General features: G+C 52.9%; 1 protein-coding gene across 1 annotated transcript in view; it reads left to right on the top strand.

Annotated features, from left to right (window-relative positions):
* IRAK2 (interleukin 1 receptor associated kinase 2) overlaps positions 1-16,058 on the top strand; it is a 1,381,573-nt gene that overhangs the window by 288,796 nt on the left and 1,076,719 nt on the right. The window lies entirely within an intron of this gene.

Here is a 16,058-nt window from a genome sequence, read left to right as displayed (position 1 = left end):
ATATTTTTGGTTCCATGTCATTTCATCGCCTGCAATTTTATCCCCTATCATTTTAACGTGCACATTCCATCGAAAATACTCATCGCTTTTCTTAGGGGAGGGGTTTCCCACCCCAAGCCCACTCTCCACACTTATTTTTGGCTATTGTCTACCCGCCCAAACCCTTATCTGCCCTTTCCCACCCCCCCTTAAAGAATTCGATGAGCATATTCGTTGTAATATGCATGTTAAAATGCCAGTGGATGAAAATGCAGGCGATGAAAGGACATCGTACCATATTATTGTATCGAAGTTCAGCAGTGATATCTGACAATATAATGCGCAGTCCAGCGGGCCTTGCCCGGCTTAAGGATTAGTGTTATCGTCGCTCCCTGCATCGTTGGGAGAGGGGGAGGAGGAGGGGAGTCCCGGCCCCATTCCCTCCTCCCATGCTCCCAGCATATGGCAAGCTACTTCTGGGCCCCACTCTTTATAAAATATGGCCGTTATGCCATCGGTTCCCGGCGCTTTGGAAGAGGGGAGAGCCTGCACCGCGCTCAGTATCTCCTCTACCCTGAAGGGGGCCGCCAAAGCCTCTGCCGCTTCAACACTGAGTTTGGGGAGAGCTGCTGCCTCAATGTACTCTGTGAGCTCGGATTTTGGTAAAATGCCCCTCGTGGAGTAGAAGGGTTCATAATACTCACGGAATACATCTGCAATCTCGCCAGGTTTCACCACTATCACCCCCACCGTCGTCCTCACTGCTGTGAGTTCTTTGCAGCCGTGTTCACGTCTTAACAGTGCCGCTAAGTGCCTACCTGGCCTCCCCTCCTCCCTATATCTACGTGCCATTGCTGGTTGGGCAAAATATTTGCTCTGCCAATTCGTGGAAGCGGTCCACTTCCTCCTTCAGCTTTGCGAGCGAGCCCGGCGTATTGAACTTCAGTGCTAGCTCCATTTTGTTTAGTTTTCTACGGATCAGTTTCAGTACCCCAATTCCATGGCTAGGCATCCTCCCCTTAACACCACTTTCAATGCTTCCCACAGGGTCCCCTTGCCCGATACCGTGCCTTGGTTTTCCTCAAAGTAATGTTTGACTAGGCTATGTTTTTCGCTCTTGAATACAATGTCCAGCAGCGTCGCTGGTTTGAACATCCAGCGAGGACGGGGCGGTATCACTTCCAGGTGCATTGACCATAACACCGGAGAGTGATCCGAGAACGTCCTCGGAAGTAATATGCAATCTTCCGTGCAGTGTACTAGGTGTGGGCACACAAGGATGTAGTTCGGTCTGGAGGAGGAGATGTGTGCCGTGGAATGGTGTGAGAATCCCTCCACCCCCTGTTGCAGTATGCACCAAATATTGTGCAGATCAAGCGCCTCCATGGCGTTCAGGACCGCCTCGGCTGCCCTTAAGCGCCTCCTCTCCCCTCCTGACCTGTCAACACGAGGGTCCAGCGTTACATTTAGGTCTCCCGTCCACAGTAGGTTGGAATGCAAAATATTTTGGCAGTGCCGTAGTAGTGTACTAAAGAATCCAGGGTCATCTGTTTGGCCCGTATATAATGACTAATGTGAGCAAAGTGCTCCCTATGGATCCCGACACGATGACAAACATCCACCTTGGGTCAATGACAGTGTCACTAACCCTAAACCTCAGCGACTTGTGCACCAGCGCATTACCCCAGCCGAGTATGCTGAGTATGTGGTGAAATATTTGCAGTTACCCCAGCTCCTGGCCACCCCTTCGTTTCCTTTACCTTTGAGATGGGTCTCTTGGAGCATAACTATCCTCGCACCATGTCTCTCACAGTATTGCACCACTTTACGTGCCTTACGTGGGTCATTCAGCCCCCTCACATTCCAGCTCAGTATCTTAGATGCCATAACTTGGGTGAGTCTGTCCCATGATCCCACTCGTTCTACAGACGGAATTGTGATCCTTCTGAGGCGATGTGAACCTTTTTGTAATACGCCCCCGTGCCATGCTGGCTACTTGACCCCTCCCGCCTCCACTCCCCAACTTGACCCGAGTAGGCTTTCCCCTTCCACACTGCCCGCCCTCAACCTGCAGTGTAAACATCCCCACCCACACAGCATCCCAATACCAAAATCTGCATGAGCATCAGCCCGGGGCCGCCGGACACCATCACTCAAGTGGCCTCTAGTACCCTGAGCCTCGAGAAGAGGCCATACTACGTTTAACTTTTAACAAACGCTGCAGGGCTGATTCATTACATTTCTTGCTCTGATTCATCACCCATCGGGTCGCAAATGTACTGCACTGCACGTGGTACAGCTGTTGTCCTTAATGTCTGGCAGGGCGCTGCTCCCACACCGGCTTCAAGTGATAAATTACCAATTTCAACTGTATTTATTGTCTTGCGGATCATTTTGGCAGTGATTCGATGAACTCTTGCACGTCTTCCGGATTGGTGAAGAAGTGCGCCCTTCCATTATGCTGAACCTGCAATTTGGAGGGGTATTGCATAGAATATTGGATTGCCCGGTCTCGTAGCTCCCTCTTAGCCGCCGCAAAGGACATGTAGGCTATCTGGACAGCAGGGGTGAAGTCTGTGTAGAAGGACACTTTATTGTTCTCAAATGTGAGGTCTCCAAGCTCCCTCGCCCTTCTCAGGATGATGTCCCAGTCCCGGTAGTTGAGCACCTTCGCTATCACCGGGTGTGGGTTCTGGCCCGGTCTCGGAGCAAGTTGCGAGATTCTGTGTGCCCTTTCGACCAGGAATTGAGAAGACCGTGTCGGCCCCCGCAGCACATCCCTTATAAAAGTTTCCATAAAAACCTCCATGTTCTGTTGCGGGACCGTCTCTGAAATTCCCACCACCCTAATGTTGTTTCTTCTCGACCTCGCGCCCAGATCCTCGTTCTTGTCTCTTATTGCTTTCACCTCCCCCCGTAGTTCTTGCACTGCCTGCGCAGTTTCGTTGGTGGTGTCCTCTAATGTGCTGACTCTGGTCTCCACCTCGGAGGTTCTACTACTTTCTTTATCTATGCTTTTCTGCATTCTGTCCACTTTGTAAGTCCGGCCGTCCAGTTTAGTGTTGATGGCTGCGAAGCCAGAGCGCATTTCTGCAAGGACCAGGCTCAGCTCCGACGCGGGGTGGTTCCCCGCTCGTGCCCACCATTGCACCCCCTTGCGAGTGTTCGATCGCCATGGTGGGGGTGTCCGGCGTGGTGATCGGTCTTTTGTTGCTTTTCTGCAGCCTTCCTTCTGGGTGAATTGTAGGCAGGTTTGCCTTTTATTGCCCTTCGCCATAAAGCTTCTGCGTGACCCTGTCCTCCCAGACACCAACTCAATCACATGTTCTGGTAGTTTTTGGCTAGGTCTACTTTCTTTATTCTTTTCCAACTTCAGTCTTGCCTTTACCCGCTGCACTCCAAACTGGCCGCACAGATCTCCGGTGTTAAGGACCCTGTTTCTTCACTAATGCCCCTCCGTTGAGCCGCTGGGTTTAGTGAGTGGAGTTGCCCTTTCCTTTCAGCCAGACCCTGGTCTGGCTCACTCCCATGTATGCCAGTCATAGCTATTCACTGCCTCTGGCACCTACGGTTCGACAGGAAGGCCAGCGCATCATCCTCTCCTTCAGCTGTGAACGGCCCGGTTCCCACTATGTGTTAGGGCTCTTGCTGTGTCTTCAGTGATTGCATACTGGTGTGCCCCCCCCCCCCACCATGCCTCTGCTCTCTCTGTATTGCTGCCTGCGGGCATAAATGTGTAAATATGCAGTTTCATAGGTGGGTGTACCAGGTTGGAGAGTTCTGATCAGCGCCTCCGTCTCCCCGCTGTCGGGTGTTGCCCTCCGGTTTGCTGCTCTGGAGCCTTTTGCATTGACCCCCCCGCAGGTCGACTTTGGGGAGGGCCGGAACTGTGACTGTCACCAGGGCCTCAACTATTCCGCTCATACGGGACTGTTAGCCCCAGTTCCTGCACTGTCTGCCCTCCAGCTTGTGATTTAGCAGATAGACTTTTCTAATGCATGCCCTCAGGTCTTCAGAGCCTCTACTTCGCTGGCATGTTTGTCTCGGCTTCACTTGCTCGCGCCTCTTTCTGTTTGGCTAGCGCCCGCTGCGACAACAGGGGATGCTGTGTTCTCTAGTGCAGGGTCTGCGGCTCCCTGCGCTTGGGTCCCCGAAATTACAGCACAGCGGGTGACTCACTTGTGTGGCCTACAAGGCCGCCGCTGCAGGGGTCTGTGTCCTGGAATCCGCCTCCTCTCCCACCTTCCTCTCTCTCCCGCTCCCTGCGGCTTCTGTCCACACGATCGGGTCCGCCAATCTTGTCTCCCACAATTTTTCAGTTGTGCATGCCGACCATGCGGTGGCACCCCCGCCGCCTCAGCCAGCCGTCTCGCTTCGCTTCCACACCAGGAGGGAGACCAATCTCTCCTGCTCCTCTCCACCTTTCGGCGCCTTCCTCTCTCGCCGGGCCTCTTCCCCGGGCCGCCGCACTGACCGCCCTACTCCGGGGCTTGGGCCACACTCCCCAGTTCACGGACTCTGCGTTCGGGTGCACCTACTGTACGGGCAGGCGCTGATGTTCTGTCAATGATGCTGGCAGTGCCCTGTCCAGGTTTGCCAGCCGAGAGGCGCACAGGCACTCGGTTGTAGTGTATTCCGAGCAACGCTCTCAGCCCACCGTCGTCCACCACACACTGGAAAGTTTCGTGGCTTCTGGGGATCCAAACTCCTACAAACTTGGCACTTCACCTCTCAAGCCTCACCTACGGGCAGTGTTGGAGTTTCAGCTGGTTTTCAGTCTGATGAGACCAGTATCCTCCTCCTCTCTTTCCAGGCTACACGGGAGGTCTCTAGAAAGCGGCCATCTTGGCTGTGGGCTCTCCAAACCCCCCCCGCCCACCGAGGCTCAATGTTTACTCCATCTGACTTTGCAGATTGCAAAGCACTATCCATGCACGAAATGTGCGACTAGAATTATTGGATCCTGATCAACTACAATGTGCCCAAAACCCTAAAAGAGTGCAGTGCCTGCAAAGACCATACCTAAAGTTGGAAGGCGTGACATTTGTGGCAAGGGTACAATTTAGGGTCCAATTGTAGGTGCAACAAGACATTATGCATCCCAGATCTCAAGAAAGAGACAGCAGCTGTGATGGACAACTACTGGGCGTGTGGCCAGCAGGCATTCCTGCACCTCCTGCCATCATAAAGGGGCACCTGCTCACTGGCTTTGCTGCACTCGGCTCTCCTGGTAGTTCCTGAAGAACATTTGATAGTGGGACTAGGTAGCTTGTCGGCCCCAACGTCTACACCAGTGTTAGACATCCCGACTACACTGCTGCTGCAGAAGCCTATATTTCGTATCTTGCCAGAGAAGGAGGAAAAAAAGTAAAATTGCAGAGTAGGAGATGATCAAGTGATCTATCGCTAGATTCTTCACAAATACTAAAAGAAATACCTGACCAATACCGATTCTACAGCAACGAGGAAACGCATTGCTGTTGCTACGGGGGGTGCGGACCGCCGCATATGCCAAATTGCTCCAGATCGTGCAGTGGGAAGTGATCCAGCTGGCCAATGATGCAGAACGCGATCAAGATCCAGCTGATCACGTTGTAGAATTGTTACATGTTGTTGCTCCTCACGGCAATGGAGGGAGGGGTCTGCAAGAAGATTGGCGGTTCATGTTGTACCTACACACCTCCTAATGACGCAGAAAATGGGTCCCTTACCAACATAATCGGGGCCCTGCATGTTCTCGGCACTCGTATGCAAACAGAAGCTGGCATACAAGAGACTGATTGGTTTTACAAGCTTCTTAGGCACTATCCTGGATGGCCGCTATCGTGAAGATGTTGGTTCCTGTGATCGTGTACGTATTGGCAATATTCTGCTCCTGCCAGCTGGGACTTCGGTGCTGTGCCAAAGCAGTGTCTAGCAACGCAATGATGATGGTCTCAATTGAGGTGCAAGAGGCACCTTGCGGTACAAAAGACAGTGCAGTTCAGACTGGCCACCCAAACGAGCCACACATGGTTGTAATAGAGCAACGCCTTCATCCCCAGGCACCACCACAGTTCCCCCCCATCTGACCCCCGAGAATTACACAGAACACTAGGTAGATTTAGCAGGGGATGGAGGGGTGTATATATATATATACATATATATATATCATGTACCCCGAAGCAATATGCACAAGCAGGGGAAAGTTTACAGTCTGTATGTAAGGCATGGGTACCAAAGGAAGGCTCACCTAGATACTTGGAAGCTGAAAGATTGGGAAGGGAAAGAAGGGGTGTGGAGGACGAGGGGCCCACATGGGAGCTCGTTAATGTAGTATTAATGTAAGAGGGGAATGTTGTGAAGGGTGGACAATTGTCTCAAGCCATCCCTCCCCCCCCCCGAGCGCTTTTGGATGAGGCACAAGCCTGGGAGTGTTCAGTAAAGGCTGGGGAGGTTAAGGGAGAGGAGGGGGGGGGGGCGGTGGTATTGCCAGGAGTTATAGTGTGGGGATGGTGGTGTATACTTTTAGCTTTAAAATACAATGGGACTTGGACGCCATCTTAGATAGTAGCAGCTATATTGGAATAAAGGCCTAGTTTTGTGCTGAAGCCAGGGCCGCAGGCCTGAGCCACACACATAGAAATAAAGTGTATGCATGCGGGAATACATACCGTTGGGGCACCTGTGAGAAAGGCCAGAGCTGCATAGATTCCTATACCCTTCATTGTCTCATGTTGCCAGCATTCGTGTCCCAAAAGGAATGCGCTCTGCAAGGCCACAAGGGGGTTGAGGGCTCTCTGTGAAAAGCAATATCACGAGAAGGAGCGCACGAGCCTCTGACCTTTCCTGTCCCAGCTGTAAGTAATAGCGCCCATGAGCCTCCTTCCCTAGACCCCCAGCATTCCAAGGTGCAAGACCGAAACACATGTCTGGGGTTGCTGTTGGTACTCTTGTTCAGAGGAGAATTGCCTAGCATTTCGTTGCTGGACTGCTAGGCAATTCCACATTTGAGACGGTCCTCTAAAAGGCTCAATCAAGTAATGGGATTGTCTCTAAGTTATATAAAGCCGTGGTACTGAACATCATGGAGGGGAGGCTGCTTTTTAAGACTTACTAGGACCAGGTACTGGGAGTTGCTATGCTGGAAGGACTATGAGAGAAAATATATAGGGTCAGTGAATGCATCAAGAAGTAGATACAGACAACTGGATAGAGTTTTGGCTATAAACTTTTATTCTCCAGCATTGGGTCTGGCATGGATTCACATGCTCATGAATATTCCCCGTCGTCAGGCCGGGAATCCTCGATAAAGTAAAAATCAGTATCAGTTTCGTTTCTGATCTGTCTTTCTCAGTAGTAACCAATCACTGGTCTCTGGGTCATACTGCTCCCATCCAATGACTGCCCTCTCCCTAAACCCCGCCTCTGGCAGCCATCCTCAGATTTTTACCGCACGCTCAAGTGTTGGGAGTCCTTGTGTTTAGCTCTTGAGCTTTTGCTGCGTTTTCGCGCTTTTTTCAAAGAGAATTTCTAATTTTTCGGTCAAATAGAGCCTCAAGCTCCACCGTCTCTACATCCGATTAACGGGGATCCGTGTTGGATTTTTCTACACTCCTCAAGGGTGAAGATTTTGTCGAGTTAGGCTTCTTGGAGGAGTCCAGGAGTTTCTGCGGCCTACCCGAACATGGCCCAGGAGAAAGGAAGCTCGATGCCCGGAAAGCTGTTCAGGGTTTGCCCTGGATGCCAGCTGCAGAATGTGTTCAAGGAGGACGAGCACTCGAAATGTCTCTACTGCCTTCATGAGGACAAAACGCACGTGGAGAAGGACTTTGCGTTTTGCAGGAACATGTCGGAACGGACCATCAAGGACCGACACCTTCGTCTCTCCAACTGGCTGGAAGGAAAGAGCCCGTCAGGTGAGAAGGAGAAGAAGTCGTCCGAATGGTCGGGCACCTCGGCTGCCATACAGAGCGCATCCTCTCCAGCGCCATCAACCACGAACCAACGCTCTGGCTCAGGGAAGAGGAAGGCCGAGAACCCGGCAAAGCTTTAGGAGAGGCCCCGGTCGAGCTCAAAGGATCCGGCCGAGGGGGAGCGAGGCGGTGACCCTCCCCATAAGGTGGTAAAGGCCTTAAATCACCCGGCCAAGGCCTCTATCGAGGAAGTCGCGGCGGCCCTGGCGCAGCCTGTGGAGGCTACACCAGTGGAGGCGACCTCGGGGCCCAGAGTCTCCCTGCCCCCGCAGAGGGAAGCCTCTTTCAGACCCATCGAAAAGACCCCTGTGAAGACCCCGGCGGAAAAAGAGGGGGGCAGTGGCCATTGTGGACACGGACACAGCATCTGAGGAGGAGCTGATAGAAGTCCTAGAGCGCCTCGACGAGGACGTCGAAGAGGCTCGTTCCCTCGGGAGGGATCCCGACGAAGGTGACGACGAGAGCGATGGCGGCACCGGCGAGGATCCTAGTCACCTGTCGCTCCCGTCGCTTCCGGAGCCGCAGGACAACTTGGCGGCCATTTTGTTGGCAATACAATCCTTATGCTCGGAGATAAGGACGAGATTGCCCTTACCAGCGACGGAGGAACCGGAACCAGGCTCGACGGAGGAGCCAGAGCCAGGCCCGGCGGGAAGCCCCCCAAACAAGAGAAGACGGATCCATCCAGCCCCGCCTTTTCAGCCCTCGCTGCCTACTCAGCCTTTGCCCACGTGCCCCGGTCCTGGGGATGACACGGGAACGCACACGGCCACTATGGTTACCGACGACGACGACGACGACGGGACGGAGCTCCCATCACCCCCAGCCCGGGCCTCCCCGCCCGACAAGATCGGATCTTTCCATGCGATGATCGCCAGGGCATCCGAGCTTTTTCAGCTCTGCCCCGAAGAGAAGGAAGGTTTCCTTTACCAACATCGCGAGGCCAAGAGGAAAACAGTCCTCGCTATGCCTCTGCTGGATGACATCTGGGACGAGGGTCTCACCCTCCTCAAGAACCCGTCTATGACGCCTGCCAAGAGGGATCGATACGAGAAGAAGTACCGGGTCCCCGACGCGGCCCCTTTATGCCTTAGGGCACAACCGACCCCTGACTTGGTCGTCTCAGCGGCGGCCAAGAAGAAAGCGGGGGGGGGCATCGGCCTCAACGTCAACTTCTCCGCCGGACGGCGAAGGAAAGAAGCTGGACGCAATGGGACGACGAGTTATCTCGTCGGCGGCAACAGCGATTAAGGCGGCCAACGCCCTCGCGATCGTGGCCCGCTACGATAAGGAGTTATGGTACAAGATCGCCCCCTGTTGGACTTCCTACCGGACGACAAGAGGGCCGAAGCCCTGGAGATCTTGCAAGAAGGCGAAGTGGCGTCGGACCACGCCATTACGGTGGCAACGGACATTGCCGACACTGGTTTCCGCCAGCTAGGCAATAGCGTTTGCCTTAGACGACGAGGGTGGCTCAAGGCGACAGATTTCTGCCAGGACGTACAAGCCAAGGTTTTGGACACGCCGCTCGACGGGAACAATCTGTTTGGGAAAACAGTGGATGAGTCCCTCCAAGCCATCAAGGCGGACACGGAGACAGCTAAGGCCCTAGGCGTTCTCTGGGAACGAAGGCCGTCCTTTCGGAGCCCCGGAGGCAAGCAGGGTGCCTCCAAGGGATTTGGCGGTGGCTCCTCTACGTACCGCCAAGCGGCCCGCTCCTTGTTGCAGGAAGCCTATAGAGGACGAGGCAAGTCGCGTGGACCCCGCCGTCGTCGCCAGGGAGGCCAAGGCGGCAAGGCGTCCTCCAAGCAAGACTGAACCGACTGTGGTGTCGGGCCCCCACCGAAGCACCCCGGTAGGAGGCCGGCTGGCGAAGTTCGTCAGCATGTGGGAGTCCATCTCCACCGACCATTGGGTGCTGGACGCCCCGCACTGCACCCGTGGCCAGGAAGGAAAATCACGTCCCTCAACTGCTATTGGAGGTAAGGGCGATGCTCAAAAAAGGTGCCATCGAGCTCGTCCCGAAGATGCTCCGGGGCTCCGGAGTATACTCAAGGTACTTCCTCGTGAAAAAGGAGACAGGAGGATGGCGACCCATCCTGGACCTGCGGCGACTGAACAAGTACATCAAGGCACAGAAGTTCCGGATGGTCACCCTCCAGCACGTGCTGGGACAGCTGGAGGAGGGCGATTTCCTGTTGTCGTTGGATTTGGAGGATGCTGTAATGCATCGACCTTGGGAGGTTTGGAACCGATGGAAGTACACCTAACATGGATGCTGGAAACTTCGTGTTGCGGTCTATGCATTATCCAAGATGGCCGCCAGCACGTATTTACGCACAACGCACCAGTGCTCTGATGCGTTGTATCTAAGTACTTTCGTACCTTACCAGTGCTGTGTTGCTGTATATCTCGCTACCTATTATTGCTTCCTGTTGCTTTACCTCTCTCTACTTCCACTATCTTACACAGAGGTAAACGTACTATTTTTGGGTAGCTTTTTTCTCTTTACGGTTTGATCCCTGTTAATCGCACTTTGAGGTTTGTTCTTAACTCCTCAGTCCCTATACTTTTCCTTCCTGCTATCTACCTTGTTTATCTCTCTTCCTGACTACCGTTTCTTTTCTACTCACTCCGTATCTTCCGCCTGGAGTTTCTTCTCTCTTGTTAAAGTCTAACCTTCTAGGCTTCTCTAGACTACTATTTATCAGTTTGTGGTATCGCTGCCTTGGCGTTCTTCTACCTTCCGAACAGTTTCCTGTGCTTCTATTGTGCCTCAGTACCTTCGGCACCACAGGCTACTCGATCATATTACACCGAAGAAGGAACTGGACTCGCTTCTACTCTTCTATCCAACCTGAAGAAGACCATTCACACAGGGTTTTTTCAGCTTACGGCTTTTTCCCTGGAACAGCGGGTTGGCTCCTGGGATTTGGTTCCTATCCGGTTACGGTGGTCTCCGGGGAGTCACACCCGTACTTGCATCAAAGAAGGAGTAAAGAAATCAGAAAGACACGAAAGAAAGAGAAGATGGAACTCTGAGAAGAATTCGACGGAGATTCAGGTGAGGAGGAGTCGTAAAGGGGAACCAGGGTTGCAAGTTTTGACAGATGCATACTTTCACATCCCCATTTTAAAAGGACACCGAAAGTTCCTCAGGTTCGTGGTCTAAGGGCGGCACTACCAGTTCAAGGCCCTCCTGTTCGGACTGAAATCGGCACCCAGGGTTTTCACCAAGTGCCTCGCTCCAGTGGCAGCGCGGCTGCGCCTACAGGGTTCCACATCTACCCCTACCTGGACGATTGGCTCATCCGCGCAAGGACAAGGGAGCTCGCCGTGGAACACACAGCGAAGACCGTCCAGCTACTCACGGACCTGGGGTTCTCCATCAACTTCCCCAAATCCCACCTGGTCCCCTCACAAGTCGCACTGTTTCTGGGAGCTAAGCTCGACACAGTGGCGCGCCTGGCCTCACCGTCGGAGGAAAGGACAAAGGACATCCTGGGCAAGGTGCAGCGTTTGCTGGCCACAGATGTGGCCAAGGTGAGGTCCATCAAGTCCCTCCTCGGGATGATGTCCTCTTGCATATATCTCATGCACCTGTGCAGGCTCCGGATGCGCCCTCTACAGGAGTTCTCGACGCCCGCTGGATACAAGCAACGGGCAGCTGCGAAGACAGGATCCTTCTCAACGAGACCTTCCGTCGAGCGATCCGGTGGTGGGGCACCCGCACTCATCTGGCGGCAGGAGCAGATTTTCAGACCCCCGCCCACCAGGTGACGGTGACGACGGATGCCTCCCTGGAGGGGTGGGGAGCGCACACTGGAGATCATCACGCGAGAGGCCTTTGGCTCCCGGAGGAGAAGCCGCTCTACATCAACATCCTGGAGCTCCGGGCAGTGTTCTTGGCCCTCAGGTCCTTTCTCCCGTCCCTCAAGGGCAAGGTTGTGAGGATCCTCACCGACAACACCACCACAATGTTTTACATCCGGAAGCAGGGCGGAACCAGGTCCCCAGCTCTATCAAAGGAAGCCCAGGATCTGTGGCATTGGGCCGTTGCTCAAGGGATGTTTCTGGTGCCCTTTCATCTGGCAGGGATAAAAAACACCATCGCCGACTCACTCAGCAGAGAGCTGCGCTCGTGCCACGAGTGGGAACTATGCCAGGACCAAGTGGACCGACTCTTTCAGCGATGGGGCAAACCCCATATCGACCTGTTCATGACGGCGACGAACTCCAAGTGCCAGAGGTTCGCCAGCAGGTTTCCCCAACCGAGGAGCATTGGCGATGCTTTCTCTTTCCCCTGGGACGGCCTGTTCCTATATGCGTTCCCTCCGTTGCAGTTGCTGCTCCGACTCGTCAACCAGCTCAAGAAGTCCCGGTGCAGGATGATCCTCGTTGCACCGGCGAGCCCAAGACAGATCTGGTTCCCGGACCTTCTGGACTTGTCAGTGTCCCCACCAGTCAAGCTGTCGGCGGACGCAGATCTTCTCTCCAGACAAGGAGGCGCCATTCTTCATCACGACCCAGAGTCGCTGAACTTGCAGGCCTGGCTCCTGCAGCACTAGAGTTGGGAGGGTACGATATCCCGGCCGACTGCAGAGAGGTTCTTGCGAAGGCCAGGGCGTCCTCAACTCTCAAGTGCTATGGACCTAAGTGGAAGAGGATTCTCTATCTGGTGCCGGGCACAGAAGATTAACCCTCTGCGGATTACGGCCCCTCAAGTATTGCCGTACCTACTGTCGCTAGCCAAAGCTGGACTATCTCACGCTTCAATCAAGATACACCTGGCAGCGATTTCCCGATATACCAGGACTACAGGGCGGTCATTCCTGTGGTCTCATCGCCTGGTTAAGGAATTTATGAAAGGACTGTTTCGATCATTCCCGCCGGTGAAGGTACCAGCCCCGGCGTGGGAGCTCAATGTGGTGCTGACCAGGCTCATGGGCCCTCCATTCGAGCCGTTGCATTCGGCCCAGTTGAAGTTTCTGTCGTGGGAAACAGTGTTCCTGGTGGCCATCACCTCTGCACGACACGTGGGAGAGATCCAGGCGCTATCCTGCAAGCCTCCATACCTGACCTTTCATGATATGAAGGTAGTGCTGAGGACGCACCCCTCCTTCATTCCTTCATTCCCAAGGTGCCGTCGGACTTCTATCTCAACGAGCCCTTGGTGTTACCAGTTTTTTTTCCTGTCGCCTTCGTCGCCGGCCGAGAGGACTTTGCACTCGCTGGACGTAGCTAGAGCGCTGAAGTTCTAAGTGGACCGAACAAAGAGTTTTCAGAGGTCATCACAGCTGTTTGTGAACTTTGGAAGGCCCTCTCGAAGGCTTCCATTTCCAGATGGCTCTCCGGCTGCATCATGCACTGTCATCGGTTGGCAAACCGACCGTTGCCTGGCTGTCCGAGAGCCCATTCGACCAGAGCTATCGCTGCTACCACGGCGTTCTTGTCTGGTGTGCTGCTGCTTGACATCTGCAGGGCTGCTACGTGGAGGTTGACGCACACCTTCACGAGATTCTACTGCGTCGATCGGGATTCCAGGGAGGAGTCCAGGGTCGGCCAAGCAGTACTGCGCAACCTGTTCGCCTAAGGTGAGCCTGGTGAGGAGGTAAGAAATGCTTAATGTTGAGTTTTGATGTAATGCTTAATGTTGAGCCTTTGCCACCTCCCGTGGTTGTGCATGTGTGTACTGCTATGTATTCTTATATTCATGAGCATGTGAATCCATGCCAGACCCCATGCTGGAGAAGGATCAAGTTACTTACCTGTAAATGTTGTTCTCCAGCATGGGTCTGGCATGGATTCACATGCGAACCCTCCCTCCTACTCCTCTGCGGCTCTTCACTTGGTCATACTGCCACTTCACGTGCTACCAAATCTGAGGATGGCTGCCAGAGGCGGGGCTTAGGGAGAGGGCAGTCATTGGCTGGGGGCAGTATGACCCAGAGACCAGTGATTGGTTACTACTGAGAAAGTCAGATCACAAACGAAACTGATACTGATTTTTTCTTTACCGAGGATTCCCGGCCTGACGGTGGGGAATATTCATGAGCATGTGAATCCATGCCAGACCCATGCTGGAGAACAAGTTACAGGTAAGTAACTTGTTCCTTAACTAAAAAGGAGGATTGGAAAACAGCCTAACTTGCCCTATGCTAAGGTTGAATTTCCCTTCGTAAATGAAACTAATGATAGTCTGTGCTAGGAAGTCCAAAGCAAAATGTCTGTGTCCAAAACCTATACTTACCCTCACATCTAAATATGTACAATGTATAGAGATGTTGGCATCAAATGAGAAGTGTTCAAAGTAAAAGTTCAGAGCTTTTTCCAGCTCTTTGGTGGAAAAGGGGTTTCCCTTCCCCAATGTTCAAATAGTTCACGTTATCAAAGAGGTGTTCCCTTCCCCAAGCTTTCAAGTCTTTAAAGGTTTCCAATCTAACTCAATTCCTTGGGATACTTCACACCTCTTAAGGTTTGATTATCTTTCTATAATGTTCAGTTCTCAATTTCAGTTCACATAGGTTTTTCTTGGTTCAATCACAATGTGGCTTTCCTTAGGTGGGTGTACTCGGCCTAGGCGCAGTTGTTGGACCACGCAGTCCACCCATTACAGGTCACGCAACCGTTAATTGTCTCTGCTTCATGCCACAGTTTCAGCACATGCCCTTGATGCTTTATTATTGCTTGTTTTGCCACCATTCACTTGTTTAGTAGCCGTGAGACAGGCATGATATCAGGAGAGACACAGACTCAAAAGTAAGTTTGAAAACCTTTATTATCAAACTTTGTGGGGTTGATGTAATGCCTATCTCGACCTAACTCTAAGGGGTTTGTGCCCTCAACTGTTTGTGCCCTCAACTGTTTCTATGGGCCGTCGATGTCCTTGAGTCCAAAACCAAAGTTCGTCTGTGTCCAAACCAATGTTTGCCCTCACTCCTAAACCAAATGTTATAGGAGGTCTTCTTAAGGAAAAATGGTGATTCAAAAGAAAATGTAAACCACAGCTGGTTTCAGGTAGTCTTACCCATAGGTGTAATTCTAAGTTTAAAATAGCTCAACTCAAAAAGGTTGCCCTTGGAACTTTCCATGTAGGGCTCTTGCAGCAAACCAATAAAACTCACAAGGTTTCTGAGTCTCGTCCCCAACCTACGATCCTTCTAGTTACAAACAAAAAATACACAGTTCCTGTTAGGCCTCTCCGGGTTCCCTTCCCCAAATCTAGGCCTCTCTTCACTAAGTTCAACACTGTCGTTCGTGGGCCTCTTAGGGGTCCCTTCCCAAACCTTAGGCCCCTATGGGTCAGAAGATTCACAGTTTCTTACTTTACAACTCAACTGAGGATTTACAGTTCCATTCAGGCCTCCCAGGGTTCCCTTTCCCAAATGTAGGCCCTTTCTCATGAAGTGTTCCAATTTCTCTTATGGGTCTCTCAGTGTTCCATTCCCCAAGCGTAGGCCCTTTCTTACGAAATTCATCAATGTTTATTGTGGGCATGTTAGGGTTCCCTTCCCCAAGCCTAGGCACCTCTGGTCTCAAACAAACCAAAAGTTCCTCTTGTCAGGATGTACCTTTCACTGTACAGTTCTTTCATGGGGGTAGTATCAGAGACTTTCGAGAACGCTGGGTTCTTCGCCCCTCCCAGGCAAAACCACTCTGACCTTTAACCCCTCTCCTTATTCTCTGGCACCTTTTCCGCTTCTGTGTCTCTTTCACTCCGTCCTTTCTTAACTGTATTGTGCGCCCTGCTCATCAGACTCTTTCGTTCACAGCACTCCAGCTTCCGCTGTGGCCACCCGCACGCTACTGAGTTTCTCCCTGCTTAAAGACACTCATCAACAGTAGCGCAGCACCAGTGAGCAGGTCAAAACAGTTCAAATGGGTTTGGGTCGAGGTCATGGTCTCCCCACCTGCCCCTCAGGTACCCCTGTGAACTGTGCACGTCCCAGAGGAACAAGCACTGGCCTAAACAAGGCTGATGGACTGCCTTCCTTCCCGCTCCGGCTCCTTGGAGACACGGCTCCCTCGCCACACTGCAGCCCTTTACACACACTGGGCCAGCATCATGCACTCCACCGGTTCTTCTGGGCTCCTCTCCTTGCAGTCTTCTGCTCCTTGGCCTTC

Source organism: Ambystoma mexicanum, chromosome 2p, assembly GCF_040938575.1.
Source record: "Ambystoma mexicanum isolate Mex_15411 chromosome 2p, UKY_AmexF1_1, whole genome shotgun sequence".
Lineage (NCBI taxonomy): Eukaryota > Metazoa > Chordata > Amphibia > Caudata > Ambystomatidae > Ambystoma > Ambystoma mexicanum.
This window is presented reverse-complemented; position numbering and strand designations above follow the sequence as displayed.